General features: G+C 44.2%; 1 protein-coding gene across 3 annotated transcripts in view; it reads right to left on the bottom strand.

The window, feature by feature from the left end:
* The window catches only part of PIK3CB (phosphatidylinositol-4,5-bisphosphate 3-kinase catalytic subunit beta), a 187,817-nt gene that overhangs the window by 140,778 nt on the left and 29,464 nt on the right, over positions 1-17,575 (bottom strand). Inside the window, exon 1 of one of the 3 annotated variants that reach the window (XM_055295262.2) lies at positions 6,797-7,165. The exons of the other annotated variants lie outside the window; for them this stretch is intronic. The gene's annotated coding sequence lies outside the window, so the exon portion shown is untranslated. Of the gene's footprint in view, positions 1-6,796; positions 7,166-17,575 lie in introns of those variants that run through there. 3 annotated transcript variants of the gene reach the window in all.

The raw sequence follows: 17,575 nt of genomic DNA, 5'->3' as shown, positions 1-17,575 counted from the left end.
GAAATGTGGTGTGTACATACAATGGAATATTATTCAGCTTTTTTTTTTTTTTTTTTTTTTTTTGGAGACGGAGTCTCTCTCTGTTGCCAGGCTGGAGTTCAGTGGTGTGATCTTGGCACAAGCTCCACCTCCTGGGGTCAGGGGTGATTATCCTGACTTAGCCTCCCAGGTAGGTGGGACTGCAGGTGCGGGCCACCACACCCAGCTAATTTTCATATTTTTAGTAGAGACAGGGTTTCACCATGTTGGCCAGGCTGGTCTCGAACTCCTGACCTCGTGATCCGCCCATCTTGGCCTCCCAAAGTGCTAGGATTACAGGCATGAGCCACTGGGCCCAGCCTATTCAGCCTTTAAAGGAATGAAATTCTACTACATGCTACAATATGAATGAACCTTAAAAATATAATGCCAAGTGTAATAAGTCAGAAACAAAAAGACAAATATTGTATGATTCCACTTATACAAGGCACCTGAAGCAGAACAGTCAAATTCATAGAGACAGAAAATAGAACAGTGGTTTCTCAGGGACTAAAGAAGAGGGGGCAATGAGAAGTTATTATTTAATAGGTATGGAGTTTCGGTTAGGGATGATGAAAAAGTTCTGGAGATGGACAGTGATGATGTACTTTTATGAATGTACTTAATGCCACTGAATTATACACTTAAAAGTGGTTAAATTTTCCCCAGGTGCAGTGGCTCACACCTATAATCCTAGCATTTTGTGAGGCCAAGGTGGGCAGATCACTTGAGCTCAGGAGTTCAAGGCTAGCCTGTGCTCATTTAAAAAAAAAAAAAAAAAGCAAAAAGATAAATTTTATATTGTGTGTATTTCACCAATTTTTTTTTTTTTTAAACCCTGAGGCCAGGCACGGTGGCTCATGCCTGTAAGCCCAGCATTTTGGGAGGCCAAAGCGGGCGGATCATGAGGTCAGGAGATTGAGACCATTCTGGCTAACACAGTGAAACCCCATCTCTACTAAAAATACAAAAAAATAAAAAATAAAAAATAACCAGGCGTGGTGGCTGGTGCCTGTAGTCCCAGCTACTCAGGAGGCTGAGGCAGGAGAATGGCGTGAGCCCAGGAGGCAGAGCTTGCAGTGAGCCAAGATTGTGCCACTGCACTCCAGCCTGGGTGACGAAGTGAGACTCCGTCTCAAAAAAAAAAAAAAAACAAAACAAACCCTGAGTCCCAGCTACTCAGGAGGCTGAGGCAGGAGAATCACTTGAACCTGGGAGGTGGAGGTTGCAGCAAGCCGAGATCACACCACTGCACTCCAGCCTGGGCAACAGCGTGAGACTCCACCTCAAAAACAAAACAAAACGAAAAACCTGAAGCCAAATAAACTTGTCCATTATGAACTTACAGGCCCTCTGTGCCTCCAACTCATCTTTTTCTATGCTTCCTACTTCCCTGTGGTGTTCAAAAATCTGTTTTATTGTACACCCTCTTCTCTCATCTTCACTTTCAAATACTTCAAACATCTGACCTCATGGTTGGTTTTCTTTTTTTGTGAGACGTCTTGCTCTGTCACCCAGGCTGGAGTGCAGTGGTGCAATCTCGGCTCACTGCAACCTCCACCTCTCAGGCTCAAGCAATCCTCTAGCCTCAGTCTCTCGAGTAGCTGGGACTACAGGCATGCGCCGCCACGCCCGACTAATTTTTACATTTTTTGTAGAGATGAGGTTTTACCATGTTGCCCAGACTGGTCTCTAACTCAAGCGATCTGCCGGTTTCAGCCTCCCCAGCTGTTGGGATTACAGGCGAGAGCCACTGCACCTGGCGGCCTCACAATTCTTCAGCCTGAAGTTACACCTCTCAGCCATAGCTTGACCTTTCACTTCCCACCACATCCTCACTCCTGGATCTGCAGCTCCACCATCACACAGAAGAAAAGGCCTGACTCTGGTCTACAACTTGACTCAAGCCTCTACCACATTCACAATGATGGTGTCAGCTCCTACTACCTCCACCCTCACTTACTTCAATGCAGCCACGCTGGCCCTCTTGCAGCTCATAGAACACATCAAGCACATCCAGCTTCAAACACTTTGTATTTAAGTTCCTTCAGTCTAAAATGCCCTCCCCACCCTATCCAAAATACCCAGAGGGCCTGCTCCCTCACTTCATTTAGAGGTGCCAACTCAAATGCCACCTAATCAGAGAGGTCTTCCCTAACTTTATACCTTAGTAAACATACCCCTCCTTCATCAATGTCTACTTTTCCCTAATATATTTCCATACCTTAATGACAACGGCAAACAAGGTATAAATCTTCAAAATAACACTTAATCACCACCCAACATATTATATAGTAGGCCCTCCATATCTGTGTGTTCCATATCGGTGGGTTCCACACCCGTGAATTCAACCAACTATGAATCGAAAATATTGGATGCAGGGCCAGGCGTGGTGGTGCATGCCTGAAATTCCAGCTACTCTGAAGGCTGAGGCAGGAAAATCGCTTGAACCAGGGAAGTGGAAGTTGCAGTGCGCTGAGATCGCGCCATTGCACTCCAGCCTGGGCAACAAAGTGACACTCCATTTCAAAAAATTAAAGAAAAAAAAGAAATATTGGATTAGGTAATGGTTCTGTTGTGCCTGTACTAAACATGTACAGACTTTTTTCTATTGTCATTATTCCCTAAATAATACAATAACACCTATTCACAAGGCATTTACATTGTATTAGGTATTATAATTTTTTTTCATTTTCCAGGTTACCATTGAGATAATTTTTGTTTTTTGAGACACAGTCTCACTCTGTTGCCCAGGCTGAAGTGCAGTGGTAGGATCTGGGCTCACTGCAGCCTCGACCTCCTGGGCTCAAGCAATCCTCCCACTTCAGCCTCCCAAGTAGGTGGAACTGCAGGCATTCGCCACCATGCCTGGCTAATTACAGGTGTGAGCCACTGTACTCAGCTTGCATATAGTTTAAATATTAAAAAGAGTGATTAAGTTTTTACTCAGAAGAGGTAAAAAGTTTGATTGAGATCAAAGACATAGGTAAAGGGTTTAGCTCTTACAAGAGTAGCAATCTTTCTGCTTAGAAACTAGAGGACTGGAAGAGAGGATATATCAAGGAATTTTTAGACAAAGAGGAAGAAGCTGCAGGATTTCTTTTCTCCTTCTCTTTCTCTCCCCCTCCCCTCCAACAGGGTCATACTCTGTTGCCCAGACTGAAGTGCAGTGGTCCAATTATAGCTCACTGCAACCTTGAACTCCTGGGCTCATGAAATCTTCCCGCCTCAGCTTCCTGAGTAGCCAGTATTACAGGTGTGTGCCACCACACCCAGCTAAGTGTAGGATTTCTTATCTTACTTTTTTTAATAATGTAGGGATTGAGGTTATCTATTCGGCATATAGTTAATTAGTGGTGAGGCTGGGATCCTGGGAGAAGAAAGCATTTAGGAAAAACACTGTAGGGCAGCTACCAAATTCACCAAATATTTACTGACCGCCTGCATTGTGCCAGGCACTCTTGTAGACAAGATTAGTGTTCTCGTGGAGCTAATCACTGGAGTGAACAAGAACAATACCAAATTGTAATGTGATATGAAAAGAATTAAAATATGGCAGTTGATAGTCACTGGTTATCTTCTTCTGAGGAGGTGACATTAAGATCTGAAAGACAAGAATTTAGCCAAGCTAAAAGAAAATCAAGCTATGTAAGTTTAAACCTCGCTGGGCATGGTGCCTAACGCCTGTAATCCCAGCACTTTGGGAGGCCGAGGCGGGCAGATCCCGCGAGGTCAGGAGTTTGAGACCAGCCCCACCAACATGGTGAAACCCTATCTCTACTAAAAATACAAAAATCGGCCGAGCATGATGGCACATGCCTATAATCCCAGCTACTCGGGAAGCTGAGGCAGGAGAATCGCTTGAATCTGGGAGGCGGAGGTTGCAATCAGCTGAGATCACACCATTGCACTCCAGCCTGGGCGTTGCCGCGAGACTCTGTCTCCAAAAAAAAAAAAAAGTTTAAACCTCAAGGTGGAAATGAGCTGATTGTGTTTGAGGAATGGAAAGAATTCCAGTGTTTCTACAATAAGGTGGATGACGACCATGGTGTCATGAGATGAGATTAAAGAAGTTGACCGGGCACAGTGGCTCCCATCTGTAATCCCAGCACTTTGGGGGGCCAAGGCAGGAGGATCGCTTGAGGCTAGGAGTTTGAAAAGCCTGAGCAACATAGTGAGGCACCATCTCTTAAAAATATTTCAGATTGAAGAAGTAGGCAGAGCCAGGCCACGTAGTGTTCTGTAGCTGTGGTAAGGAGTTTAGACTCAAAGTCTTGTGAGTTTTTTTTTATTTGTTTGTTTTTTTTTTTTTTTTTTTGAGATGGAGTTTCGCTCTTGTTGCCCAGGCTGGAATGCAATGCCACGATCTCAGCTTACTGCAACTTCCACCCCGCAGGTTCAAGTGATTCTTCTGCCTCAGCCTCTCAAGTAGCTGGGATTACAGGTGCCCACCACCATGCCCAGCTAATTTTTTGTATTATTAGTAGAGATCAGGTTTCACCATGTTGGCCAGCTGGTCTCCAACTCCAGACCTCAGGTGATCCACCTGCCTTGGCCTCCCAAAGTGCTGGGATTACAGGCGTGAGCCATGGCACTTGGCATCTTGTGAGTTATTAAGCATAAAAGTGGTATGATATGATATATGCCTTAGAGTCCTCTGTTTTATTGAAGATAAATTACAGGTGGAGCGTGGAAGCACAAAGGTCAATTAAGAGGCTGTTGCAACTAACCAGACCAGAGACGATGGTGGAGAAATTTAATATGATTGCTGAGCAATAGTAAAGGCCTAGTTTGAGATAAGGTAGCATGACATGGCAGGCAGTATGAATTTAGCTAGCATAACCTTTTAGGTGAACATGAGAAATTTGACACTGGTAATTGAAATAACTGTCTATGAGATGCAGGATTGATAAAGGGGATGGATCAAGGCACTGGAGGCCATTATATATTGAATACATATTTACCGAGCATCTACTAATATACCAAGAACTCTGCTAGCTGCTAGGGTTACAACAGTGAACAAAAACAGAGGTCCATTTCTCATGGAGTTGATATTCTAATGAGGACAGAGAAGATAAACAATAAATATATAGTCATCTGTGGTATCTGGGGGGAACTGCTTCCAGAACCCTTGCGGATACCAAAATCCAGAAATGCTCAAGTTCCTGATATAAAACTGTATGGTCTTTGCATACAACCTATGCATACCTTCTTGTATACTTTAAATCACCTCTTGCTGGGTGAGCATGGTGGCTCACACCTGTAATCCCATCAGGAAACTGAGGCAGGAGGATCACTTGAGCCCAGAAGTGATTGCATCACTGGACTCCAGCCTGAGTGACAGACTGAGACCCCATTTTCTTAAAAAAAAAAAAATTATCTCAGCCGGGCACAGTGGCTCACACCTGTAATCCCAGCAGTTTGGGAGGCCGAGGCAGGCAGATCACTTGTCAGGAGTTCGAGACCAGCCTGGCCAACATGGTAAAACCCCGTCTTTACTAAAAATACAAAAATTAGCCGAACATAGTGGTGGGTGCCTGTAATCCCAGCTACTTGGGAGACTGAGGCAGGAGAATCACTTGAAACCGGGAGGCGGTGGTTGCAGTGAGCCGAGATAACGCCACAGCACTCCAGCCTGGGTGACAGAGCATGAGACTCTGTCTTTAAAAAAAAAAAAAAAAAAAAGGCCCAGAATGGTGACCCATGCCTGTAATCCCAGCACTTTGGGAGGCTGAGGCAGGCAGATCACCTGAGGTCAGCAGTTCAAGACCAGCCTGGTCAACATGGTGAAATCCCGTCTCTATTAAAAATAAAAAAATTAGCTGGGCGAGGTGGCACAAGCCTGTAGTCCCAGCTACTCGAGAGGCTGAGGCAGGCAAATCGCTTGAACATGGAAGGCAGAGGTTGCAGTGAGCCAAGATGACGCCACTGCAGTCCAGCCTGTGTGACAGAGCGAGACTCTGTTTCAAAAAAATAAAAATAAAAATAATTGGGCATTAATTGATCTATAGGAGATTTGAACCAGGATATATGGTTACCCTAACTATAACTCCAGTGCTTAAGGAAGTGATGGCTGCAGCTATATTACATATGGGTTTAATAAATGAAATAGCTGAAATATTTAGATTTTATCACCTCCTCTTTACTCTTCACTCCATTGCAAGCTGATTTTCAGCCATAAACAGCCTCCTAAAATGGCCCCTGCTGGGATCATCAATGAATTCCTAACTGTCAAATCCAAAAAAGTTTCTTCAGTTTTCAACTAACCTGTCTAAAGAGCTTTCGACACTACTGACCCTCCTCTCTGCTTCATGAAGTTCTGTTCTTAACTCTGTAGGAAACATAATCCTCAATAACAGACTATCTTCAAACAAGACCTAGCATCCCCCCCACTCCCACTCCCTACCTCATAGGTTAACTAAAAGATTCATAATCTGCTGGGAGCGGTGGCTCATGCCTGTAATCCCAGCACTTTGGGAGGCCGAGATGGGCAGATCACTTGAGGTCAGGAGTTCAAGACCAGCCTGGCCAACATGGTGAAACCCCGTCTCTACTAAAAATACAAAAAAATTAGCCGGGCATTGTGGCATGTGCCTGTAATCCCAGCTACTCAGGAGGCAGGAGAATTACTTGAACCCAGGTGGCAGAGGTTGCAGTGAGCCGAGATTGCACCACTGCACTCCAGCCTGGGCAACACAGCAAGACTCTACCTCAAAAAAAAAAAATTTATACTCTAACCAATATATAAGTAATTAAAAATACAAAATTGGATACTTACCTAAGAATGATCACCCCCATTTCAGTCTTTTAGGAAAACAGATGGCATTACTTATTTTTTTTTTTTTTTTTTTTTTTTTTTTTTTTTGAGACGGAGTCTTTCTCTGTCCCCCTGGCTGGAGTGCAGTGGCGCGATCTCGGCTCACTGCAAGCTCCACCTCCCGGGTTCACGCCATTCTCCTGCCTCAGCCTCCCAAGTAGCTGGGACTACAGGCGCCTGCCAACACGCCCGGCTAATTTTTTTTTTTTGAATTTTTAGTAGAGATGGGGTTTCACCGTGTTAGCCAGGATGGTCTCGATCTCCTGACCTTGTGATCCGCCCACCTCGGCCTCCCAAAGTGCTGGGATTACAGGCTTGAGCCACCGCGCCCGGCCGGCATTACTTATTTTTTAAAAGTGACATTTTAATGGAAGCCTTTTTCCAGTTAAAACATACACTACAAAAAAGGTTGAAGACAAAAGTATTAATCTAAACGAGCTAAATTAAGTCAGGTAAATTTTATTACCTATATATGTAATCACTTGTTAATGCTACACATTTTAAAATATGTAGGTTGAAGATCTAATGAGGCTGAAGATCTTTGCTCTCAGATTTTGGCCATTTTCTTATTGGATTGGCTTTTTCTAATTAATTAGTAGGCTTTATATATTCAGGACCAGGACAGACAAAATAATTTGCAGAGCACAGTGCAAAATAAAAATGTGAGGCCTTTTCACCAAGATGGCACCAAAGAGAAAAAGGAAGCCCCTGCCTCTCCCAAAGCTGAAGCCAAAACAAAGGCTTTAAAAGCCAAAAACACACTGCTGAAAGATATCTGCATGCTACCCACCTTCAGACTGCCCCAAGACACTGCAGCCAAAATATCCTAAGAAGAGCACTCCCAAGAAAAACAGGCTTAATCCTGACCAATGAGAAGACGGAAGACCACACCACACTTGCATTAGTTGTGTATGTCAAAGCCAACAAGTGCCAGATCAAACAAGCTGTGAAGAAGCTCTAGGACACTGACATGGCCAAGGTCAACACCCGGATTGAGTCTGACAGAGAGAAGGCATATATGTTCAACAGATTCCTGACTATGATGCTTTGAATGTTGCCAACAAAACTGGAATAACCTAAACTGAGTTCAGCTGGCAAATTCCAAATATAAATTTTTCACCATAAAAACATTTTAAAATAAGTAAATAAAAATGTTGGGCTACTTTTTCAAAAATTAAGAATTTCAAGACGGTGACAGCTTACCAATAAACTAAGCACGGGGACCATCTAAACGAGGGGTCCTGCGTTGACTGCACAGATTGCGCACCCATGAAGCCGGCCCTGGTCAGGACACTAATTCCCTATTATGTATATTACAATTATTTTTCCCAAAACATGTGGCATGTTTTCACTTTCTTTAAGGTGTCTTTTGATGAAGATGAATTTTTTAAATGAGAGGAACATTATAAAACAAATTTCAGAACAATTTCAAAGTACATAAAGCTGATTGTTTTTCCAAAAGTAAGAAAATTGGTGAACTCAAAAATAACAAACTTGTTTATTCAGGATGTTGATAGTGGGGGAGGCTATGCACGTGTGGGTATGGTTATGACTGTGTAGGGTAGTGGGTGTATGTGAAAACTCTCTGTACCCCTGCTCAATTTTGCTGTGAACCTAAAACTACTCCTAAAAATAAAATCCAGGGCCAGGAGTGGAGACATGTGCCTGTGATCCAGTTACTCAGAGGCCGAGGTGGAAACATCACTTGAATCCAGGAGGCTCAGGCTGCAGTGAACCAAGATCGCACCACTGCACTCCAGCCTGGGCAACAGAAATAGACCCTGTCTCAAAAAAAAGAAAAAGAAAAAAAATCCTATATACTCTATGGAAAGATTTTCTGTGTAAATCTCTATTCTTAAGTGAAAAACACATTGTGCAAGGGGGAAGGTGGGAAGACCAATTTGCAAAATAACAGTTATAATATGCTACCTTTGAGATTGGTGGATTTTAGGGTAAAGATAGAAAGAAGAATCTGCAGTTATTTATTTATTTATCTTTTTTTCTTTTTGTTTTTGAGACAGTCTTACCCTGTTGCCCAGGCTGGAGTGTGGTGGTACAATAGCGGCTCACTGCACCCTAGACCTCCCCGGCCTCAGGTGATCCTCCACCTCAGCCTCACAGGTGGCTGGGACTACAGACATGCACCACCACGCCCGGCTAATTTTTGTATTTTTTGTAGAGACAGGTTTCATCACGTTGCCCAGGCTGGTCCTGAACTCCTGGGATCAAGTGATCCGCCTGCCTCGGCCTCCCAAAGTTCTGAGATTACATGCCCAAGCCACTGTACCTGGCCAGAATCTGTGCAATGGCATGATCTCGGCTCCTGCAACCTCCACCTCCCGGGTTCAAGCAATTCTCCTGTCTCAGCCTCCCGAGTAGCTGGGATTACAGGCATACGCTACCAGGCCCAGCTAATTTTTGTATTTTTAGTAGAGATGGGGTTTCACCATGTTGGTCAGGCTGGTCTCAAACTCCTGACCTCGTGATCTACCCACATCGGCCTCCCAAAGTGCTAGGATTACAGGTGTGAGCCACTGTGCCTGGCCCAGAATCTGTATTTTTATTGTCTTTGTTTATATAAAGAAACTCTAGAAGGTTACATGAGAAACTGAACAATAGTTTCCTGGGTGGGGTGGAGTGTTGGAGGAATGGTGTGAATAGAAACAAGGTAGTTGAGGGATATAGGCGGGAAAGACTGTCCACTTGTTTTTGTATTTAAAAGTATTTCTAACTCCAGGATAATCCATTACTACAATACATAGATTAGTAAATGAATGCACCAAAATAGGGCCTAAATACTATCAACACAAACACCCAATAACAGGACCTATTCTTTTACCATCTCTGGAACTAAGACCTTAGCACTGCCCACCTCACTGAAGTCATCAACCCAAGATCTCTAACACTAGTCCCCTTGGAAAAGGATATTTTCTCCATAATTCCATGTTGCTTCTCTCAGCGTCTGGGTCAACTTTTTCTCCCCTAGCTATACAAAGCCTCATGTCTCTTCTGAACAAAAGCCTCACCAAGCCAGGCACAGAGATGTAAGCCTGTAATCCAGTTACTTGGGAGGCCAGAGGATCACTTGAGCCCATAAGTTCAAGACCAGCCTGGACAACATGGCGAAACCCAATCTCTACTAAAAATACAAAAATTAGCCGGGCGTGGTGGCATATGCCTATAATCCCAGCTACTCGGGAGGCTGAGGCTATGCTGTTCCAACACCCTCCAAATCTGTCTCTCTGCTTCAAATCTTACTTCTTTTTTTTTTGAGACAGAGTCTCACTCTGTCGCCCAGGCTGGAGTGCAGTGGCGCAATCTTGACTCACTACAACCTCCACCTCCCGGGTTCAACCAATTCTCCTGCCTCAGCCTCCCAAGAGGCTGGGATTACAGGTGCCTGCTACCACATCTGGCTAATTTTTTTTGTATATTTAGTAGAGATGGGGTTTCACCATATTGGCCAGGCTGCTCTTGAACTCCTGACCTTGTGATCTGCCCGCCTCAGCTTCCCAAAGTCAAATCTTACCTCTCTACAATTAATCCACACCAGATCAACCAGAATGTACCTTGTACAGCATAAATCATATCACTGGAGTGATCTGCTTAAAACCTTCCAAAGGCTTCCTGCTGTTAACCCTACCCGCATTACAACTATGAACTACTAAGACCCTACATGATATTAAAAATGACCTACCCTATATGATCTGGTATCTGTCTACAACTAACCTCATCTTTTTTCTTTTCTTGTTTTTTTGTTTGTCTGTTTTTGACACAGGGTCTTGCTCTGTCACCCAGCCTGTTGTGCAGTGGCATGATCACGGTTCACTGCAGCCTCAACCTCCTAGGCTCTAGGGATCCTCCCAACTCAGCCTCCCTAGTAGCTGAGACTACAGGTGTGTGCCACCACGCCTGCCTAATTTGTTATTTTTTGCAGAGACAGGGTTTTGCCATGTTGCCCAGGCTGTTCTCAAACTCCTGTGCTCAAGCGATCCACCCACTTCGGCCTCTAGAAGTGCTGGGATTACAGGCATAAGCCACCATACCAGGCTCTGACCTCATTTGCTTTCCTCTTCATTCAACTACTCTCTAGCCTTACTGGTATATTTTCTCTTCCTCACACTTTTTTCCTAATTAGGGCTCTTGTACATGCTGTTCTTTCAGCTTGCAATGTGCTGCCTCCAGGTCTGCCACTTCATAACATTTATGTTTTAACTCAAAGTTACCTCTTCTAAGAGGCATTCTATACAGTCTCACAGTTAAGATAGCAACCTAGGTCATTATCTACCACATTACTTTATCATCTTTATAATATTTATTAATACTCACAATTCTCATTTATTAATATAAATGTTTCTTCTACTGGAGAATAGAAAAGTCTTGAAGATAACTTTTAACCCACGACACTTTTTTTTTTTTTAAACAGAGTCTTTGTCACCCAAAGATTGCAGTGGTGCAATCATGGCTCACTGCAGCCTTGACCTCCTGGGCTCTAGGGATCCTCCCACTTCAGCCTCTTGAGTAGCTGCGACTACAGGCGTGTACCACCACACCCAGCTTTTTTTTTTTTTGTAGGGATAGGGTCTACTATGTGGTCCAGGCTGGTCTCAAACTCCAGGGCTCAAGCAATCCTCCCACCTCAGGCTCTGAAAGTACTGGGATTACAGGCTTGAGCCACTGCACCCAGCTACAACTCTATTATTATTATTTTTGAGATGGAGTCTCACTCTGTCACCCACGCTGGAGTGCAGTGGTGCGATCTTGGCTCACCCACTGCAACCTCTATCTTCCGGGTTCACGTGATTCTACTGCCTCAGTCTCCTGAGTACCTGGGATTACAGGTGTGCGCCACCACGCACAGCTAATTTTTATAGTTTTAGTAGAGATGGGGATTCGACATGTTGGCCAGGCTGGTCTCGGACCTCCTGACCTCAGGTAATCTGCCCATCTAGGCATCCCAAAGTGCTGGGATTATAGGCGTGAGCCACTGTGCCCGGCCTATTTTTTAACTTTTCTATTAATTCTGAATTATTTCAAAATCACATACATATAAATTTCACACTAAAATAGAATAGATTCAGGAAACATTTTTAAAAATCCCCCACGTCCTCTTTCTTCTTACTCAATTTATTATGTAGGATGTAGCCTACTTATTACAGTAAGTTCGATAAAAGTTTACCTATTCTCAAACAGGTAATTAGGGGTAAGACTTCTAACAAAATTCTCTAGGCACAGTAAAAATGAGATGAGAAGTCAAAAAAGCAAGTAGAACAGGTACCCATTATAATGAAATGAGGTGATATAGCAAGAGTATTATTTTTTAAATAACAATAATCTACACAGGAATGAGCAGTTGTACCATAGCAATTTGTACCAAATATCAGAGCCTCCCCATTTTACGTTCATTGTGTGCTTCTGGATCATGCCACAGCCATTATCAATGCATTAAATGGATAAAATTACCTATATTCAAAGTTGTAAGAATGACAGAATAGGTATATTTATAGTTGAAAACAGTCACAGGCCAGGTGCAGTCGCTCATGCCTGTAATACTAAAGCTTTGAGAGGCTAAGGAAGGAGGACTGCTTGAGCGCAGGAGTTGGAGGACAGCCTGGACAATGTAGCAGATCTCATCTCTAAAAAAAATAAAAATAAAAAATTAGCCAGGCGCGGTGGCTCACACCTGTAATCCCAGCACTTTGGGAGGCCAAGGCAGGTGGATCAGGAGGTCAAGAGATCATCCTGGCCAACACGGTGAAATCCTGTCTCTACTAAAAATATAAAAATTAGCTGGGCATGGTGGCGCGTGCCTGTAGTCCCAGCTACTAGGGAGGCTGAGGCAGGAGAACTGCTTGAATCCGGGAGGCAGAGGTTGCAGTGAGCAGAGATTGGGCCACTGCACTCCAGTCTGGCGGCAGAGCAAGACTCTGTCTCAAAAAAAAAAAAAGAAAAAGAAAAAGAAAAAAATTAGCTGAGCATGTTGGTGCACACCTGTAATCCTAGCCACTTGGGAGGCTGAGGCGGATGGATCACCTGAGCATAGTTCAAGGCTGCAGTGAACTATGATGGTGCCACTGAACTCCAGCCTGGGCCAAGCAGCAAGATCCTGTTTCTAAAAACAAAATCAAAAAAGAAGAAAAAGAAAGAAGGAAAGAAAAGGGGAACCAGGCACAGTGGCTCACGCCTGTAATCTCAGAACTTTGGGAGGTCGAGGCAGGTGGATCACTCGAGGTCAGGAGTTCAAGACCAGCCTGACCAACATAGTGAAACCCCGTCTCTACTAAAAATACAAAAAAAATCCAGGCATGGTGGCGGGCGCCTATAATCCCAGTTACTCGGGAGGCTGAGGCAGAAGAACTGCTTGAACCCAGGAGGTGGAGGTTGCAGTGGGCCGAGGTCGCGCCACTGCACTCCACCCTGTGTGACAGAGACTCCATCTCAAAAAAAAAGAGGCCGGGCGCGGTGGCTCACGCCTGTAATCCCAGCACTTTGGAAGGCCGAGGCGGGCAGATATCGAGGTCAGGAGATCGAGACCATCCTGGCTAACACGGTGAAACCCCGTCTCTACTAAAAATACAAAAAATTCTCCAGGCGTGGTGGCGGGCGCCTGTAGTCCCAGCTACTCCGGAGGCTGAGGCAGGAGAATGATGTGAGCCTGGGAGGCGGAGCTTGCAGCGAGTCAAGATCGCAACACTGCACTCCAGCCTGGGTGACAGAGCGAGACTCCGTCTCAAAAAAAAAAAAAAAAAAGAAAGGAAAGAAAGAAAAGAGAAAGAAAGAGAGAGAGAGAGAGAAAGAAAGTAAAGAAAGAAAAGGGAAGGGGCGAAGGGGGGAAGGGGGAAGGGGAAGGGGGAAAGGGAAGGGGAAAGTAGAAAGGGGAAAGGAAAGAGTGGGGGAAAGGAGGGAAAGAGGGCAAGAGGGAGGGATGCTCATCTCTATTGAGATATTACAAGTTCCCTTGCCTGTGGAAAACTCCATTGTTAATTTGTGAGAAAAAAAAAAGAGAGAAGAAAGGGCAAATAATGTTAGTAGTGTTATTTTTTTTAAAAGTTTTGACCTTCCAGAGCTCAGGGACCTCTCAGGGTCCCCATACTGTATTTTGAGTACCAATCCTGCTCTATTCTGTGGTCCACAATACCCTAGATAGGATCTATATCTATCATTTGTATTTACCCCAACATATCAGAATTATCTGTTCATTTGTCAGTCTCTCTTGAAGTTTCTTAAAACTAAAACCATGAGCCATGAACCTTCTTCAACTTTGCACCCCCAGTGCCTCATACAGCACACAATACATATCCTCTCAATAAATGTTCCATGAATAAATGATGGATATAGGAAAATATTCACACTCTAATATATTAATATAAAGGTGTATGTGAATAAAGTGGAGTTTCCCATGGCCAACTCTTTAGCTAAAAGAAATGTACAAAAGAAAAATCTTATGATAAATTGACAGCAATGACAGAAGTGGAATAAAAGATACAGTCAAACCTGGTATGACCACATTAGATCAGAACTTTTCAGAAAGTTCAGCCCTGAGGGAACAAGGAAAGCAGATCCTAAAGGGCATCTTAAACTGTAAACAAACACCCACTGCTCCAATCTTCCACCAGAATAAAAAGTATCCACCTCTGCAAGCAGACAATTAAACCACTGTTTTTAAAAAGGTTGGGAAGGGAGGTGGTGTCAAGGTCAGGGAGAGTTCCAGAGATTGGATGGCTAAGAAAGAACATAAACAAGTATCCTCACCTTATGAAACTTACGTATATTTTAAATTTTGTCAAATAAGAACACAAGAAAACATATTTTCCTGTCTTTATTTGCATTAGTTTTTAAATCAATGCCTCTTTCCATTTCTATGAATGACCCCTATCCTCCCAAACCAAGTAAACACCAACATAATAGCATTATTGAACACAGGACACACATTTGCCTCTCTTGCTTATTATTACACGTGGCCAGTACCTTGTTGCTTAACAAATATATCTAGATTGTTCATTAATTGGATATCTGTAGCAACACGTGGGCCAAGGGAAAAGAATTCCTTTTGCAGAGAAGTCCTGGGATGAGGCTGGGGCAAGGTGTCACACAAGCCAAGACATGAAAGAAGCTCTTGGAAGAGGTTCAGGTGTGGAGGGAAAATTCTATGCTGAGTTTTACCACAAAGGCACTAAGGAAGTCACTGGAGCTGATGGCCTCCTTCTCTGGGCCTCCATTCTCAAACACAACATGAAGCTCTAAAATGCTTAGGCTCTCTACCTTGATTTTCAGAAAGTCTCTGTGGCTTGTCTATCTAGGAAAGCTCCAGCCTCTCAGCAGAATGAATTTGACATTCCAAAGGTGTGAATTTTGACCAGAATCAATTCACTGGAGGCCCACATCAATACACAAAGCATTCAATTATTGTTAGATAATTTACAAACAGGTTAATACTGTTACCACATATTCTAGATAAGAAAATAGGTATAGAAGCAACCTGACAGGCCAGGTGCAGTGGCTCACACTTATAATCCCAACACTCTGGGAGGCTGAGGCAGAAGGATTGCTTGAGCCCAGGACAACATAGCAAGACTCCACCTCTACAAAAAATTTAAAAAGGAAGAAGAAGAAGGAGAAGAAGAAGAAGAGGAAGAGGAAGAAGAAGAAGAAGAAGAAGAAGAAGAAGAAGAAGAAGAAGAAGAAGAAGAAGAAGAAGAAGAAGAAGAAGAAGAAGGAGAAAGAAGAAGAAAGAAGAAGAAGAAGAAGGAGGAGGAGGCGGAGGAGGAGGAGGAGGAGAAGTAACCTCACAAATCACTTGGCCTCTTACAGAGAAAAAATACATGAATATTTTAGAAAAAAACAGGCCAGGCATGGTAGTTCACATCTATAATCCTAGCATTTTGGGAGGCCAAGGCAAGAGAATGGCTTGAGCCCAGGAGTTCACGACCAGCCTGGGCAACAGAGCAAGAGCCCCTCTCTCTGAAAAAATTACAAATCAGCCAGGCGAGGTGGCACACGCCTGTAGTCCCAGCAACTCAGGAGGCTGAGGTGGAAGCATCGCTTGTGCCCAAGAAGGTTGAGGCTGCAGTGAGCCATGATCATGCCACTGCACTCAGCCTGAATAACAGAGACCTTGTCTCAAAAAAAACAAACGAACAAAAAGCTTGGAAACTATGACTTTTAAATTAAGAGGACACAATGACGTTTTTATTCTGATTTGATATCCTTATCAACTCTTAAGAAGAAAATCACTGTAAAATAAGCTAAAATGTAAATCTGAATCACTAAATGCAAGACGCAACTGCTTAAGAGTTCTTAATTTTACAATTTCTTTCCAAAGTATACTGTAAGCAGCCTTTAGAAAACTCAGTATGGCCAGGAACGGTGGCTCATGCCTGTAATCCCAGCACTTTGGGAGGCCAAGGTGGGCGGATCACGAGGTCAGGAGATTGAGACCATCCTGGCTAACACCGTGAAACCCCGTCTCTACTAAAAATACAAAAAAAATTAGCCGGACGTGGTGGCAGGTGCCTCTAGTCCCAGCTACTCGGAAGGCTGAGGCAGGAGAATGGCGTGAACCCAGGAGGCGGAGCTTGCAGTGAGCTGAGATCGTGCCACTGCACTCCAGCCTGGGTGACAGAGCGAGACTCCGTCTCAAGAAAAAAAAAAAGAAAAAAAAACTCAGTATTTGGCCGGGCGTGGTGGCTCATGCCTATAAACCCAACACTTTGGGAGGCAGAGGCAGGCGGATCACCTGAGGTCAGGAGTTAGAGACCGCCTGGCCAACATGACAAAACCATCTCTGCTTAAAATAAAAAATTAGCCGGGCATGGTGGCGCATGCCCGTAATCTCAGCTACTTGGGAGGCTGAGGCAGGAGAATTCCTTGAACCCGGGAGGCGGAGGTTGCAGAGAGCCGAGATCGTGACACTGCACTCCAGCCTGGGTGACAGAGCGAGACTCCATCTCAAAAACAAACAAACAACAACAACAAAATCAGTATTTATTAAAAACAGAATTAGGGGCCGGGCACAGTGGCTCATGCCTGTAATCCAAGCACTTCAGGAGGCCGAGGTCGGCAGATCACAAGGTCAGGAGATTGAGACCATCCTGGCTAACACGGTGAAACCACCGTCTCCACTAAAAATACAAAAAAAATTAGCTGGGCGTGGTGGTGGGCGCCTGTAGTCCCAGCTACTGGGGAGGATGAGGCGGGAGAATGGCATGAACCCGGGAGGCGGAGCTTGCAGTGAGCCAAGATCGCGCAACTGCACTCCAGCCTGGGCAACAGAGGCTGTCTCAAAAAAAAAAAAACAAACAAACAAAAAAAAAAAAAAACAGATTTAGGATGTACATCTTCTCTTTTGTTGTTGTTGTTGTTTTTGTTTTGTTTTGTTTTGTTTTGTTTTTTGAGACAGTGTCCCTCTGTCGCCAGGCTGGAGTGCAGTGGCACAATCTTGGCTCACTGCAACCTCAGCATCCCCGGTCCAAGCGATTCTACTGCCTCAGCTTCCTGAGTAGCTGGGATTACAGGCATGCCCCACCATGCCGGGCTAATTTTTGTATTTTTAGTAGAGATGGGGTTTCACCACGTTGGCCAGGATGGTCTCAATCTCTTGACTTCGTGATCCTCCTACCTTGGCCTCCCAAAGTGCTAGGATTACAGGCATGAGCCACCGCGCCCGGCCCCATCTTCCCATTTTTAAAGGATTCTTCCCCTTACAAAAAGAATCAGAACTTTTTTAATTAGATCAGCAGA

The sequence above is a fragment of the Symphalangus syndactylus genome, chromosome 10 (assembly GCF_028878055.3).
Source record: "Symphalangus syndactylus isolate Jambi chromosome 10, NHGRI_mSymSyn1-v2.1_pri, whole genome shotgun sequence".
NCBI lineage: Eukaryota > Metazoa > Chordata > Mammalia > Primates > Hylobatidae > Symphalangus > Symphalangus syndactylus.
Note: the sequence above shows the minus strand (reverse complement) of the source record. Positions and strands in the feature narration are given on the sequence as shown.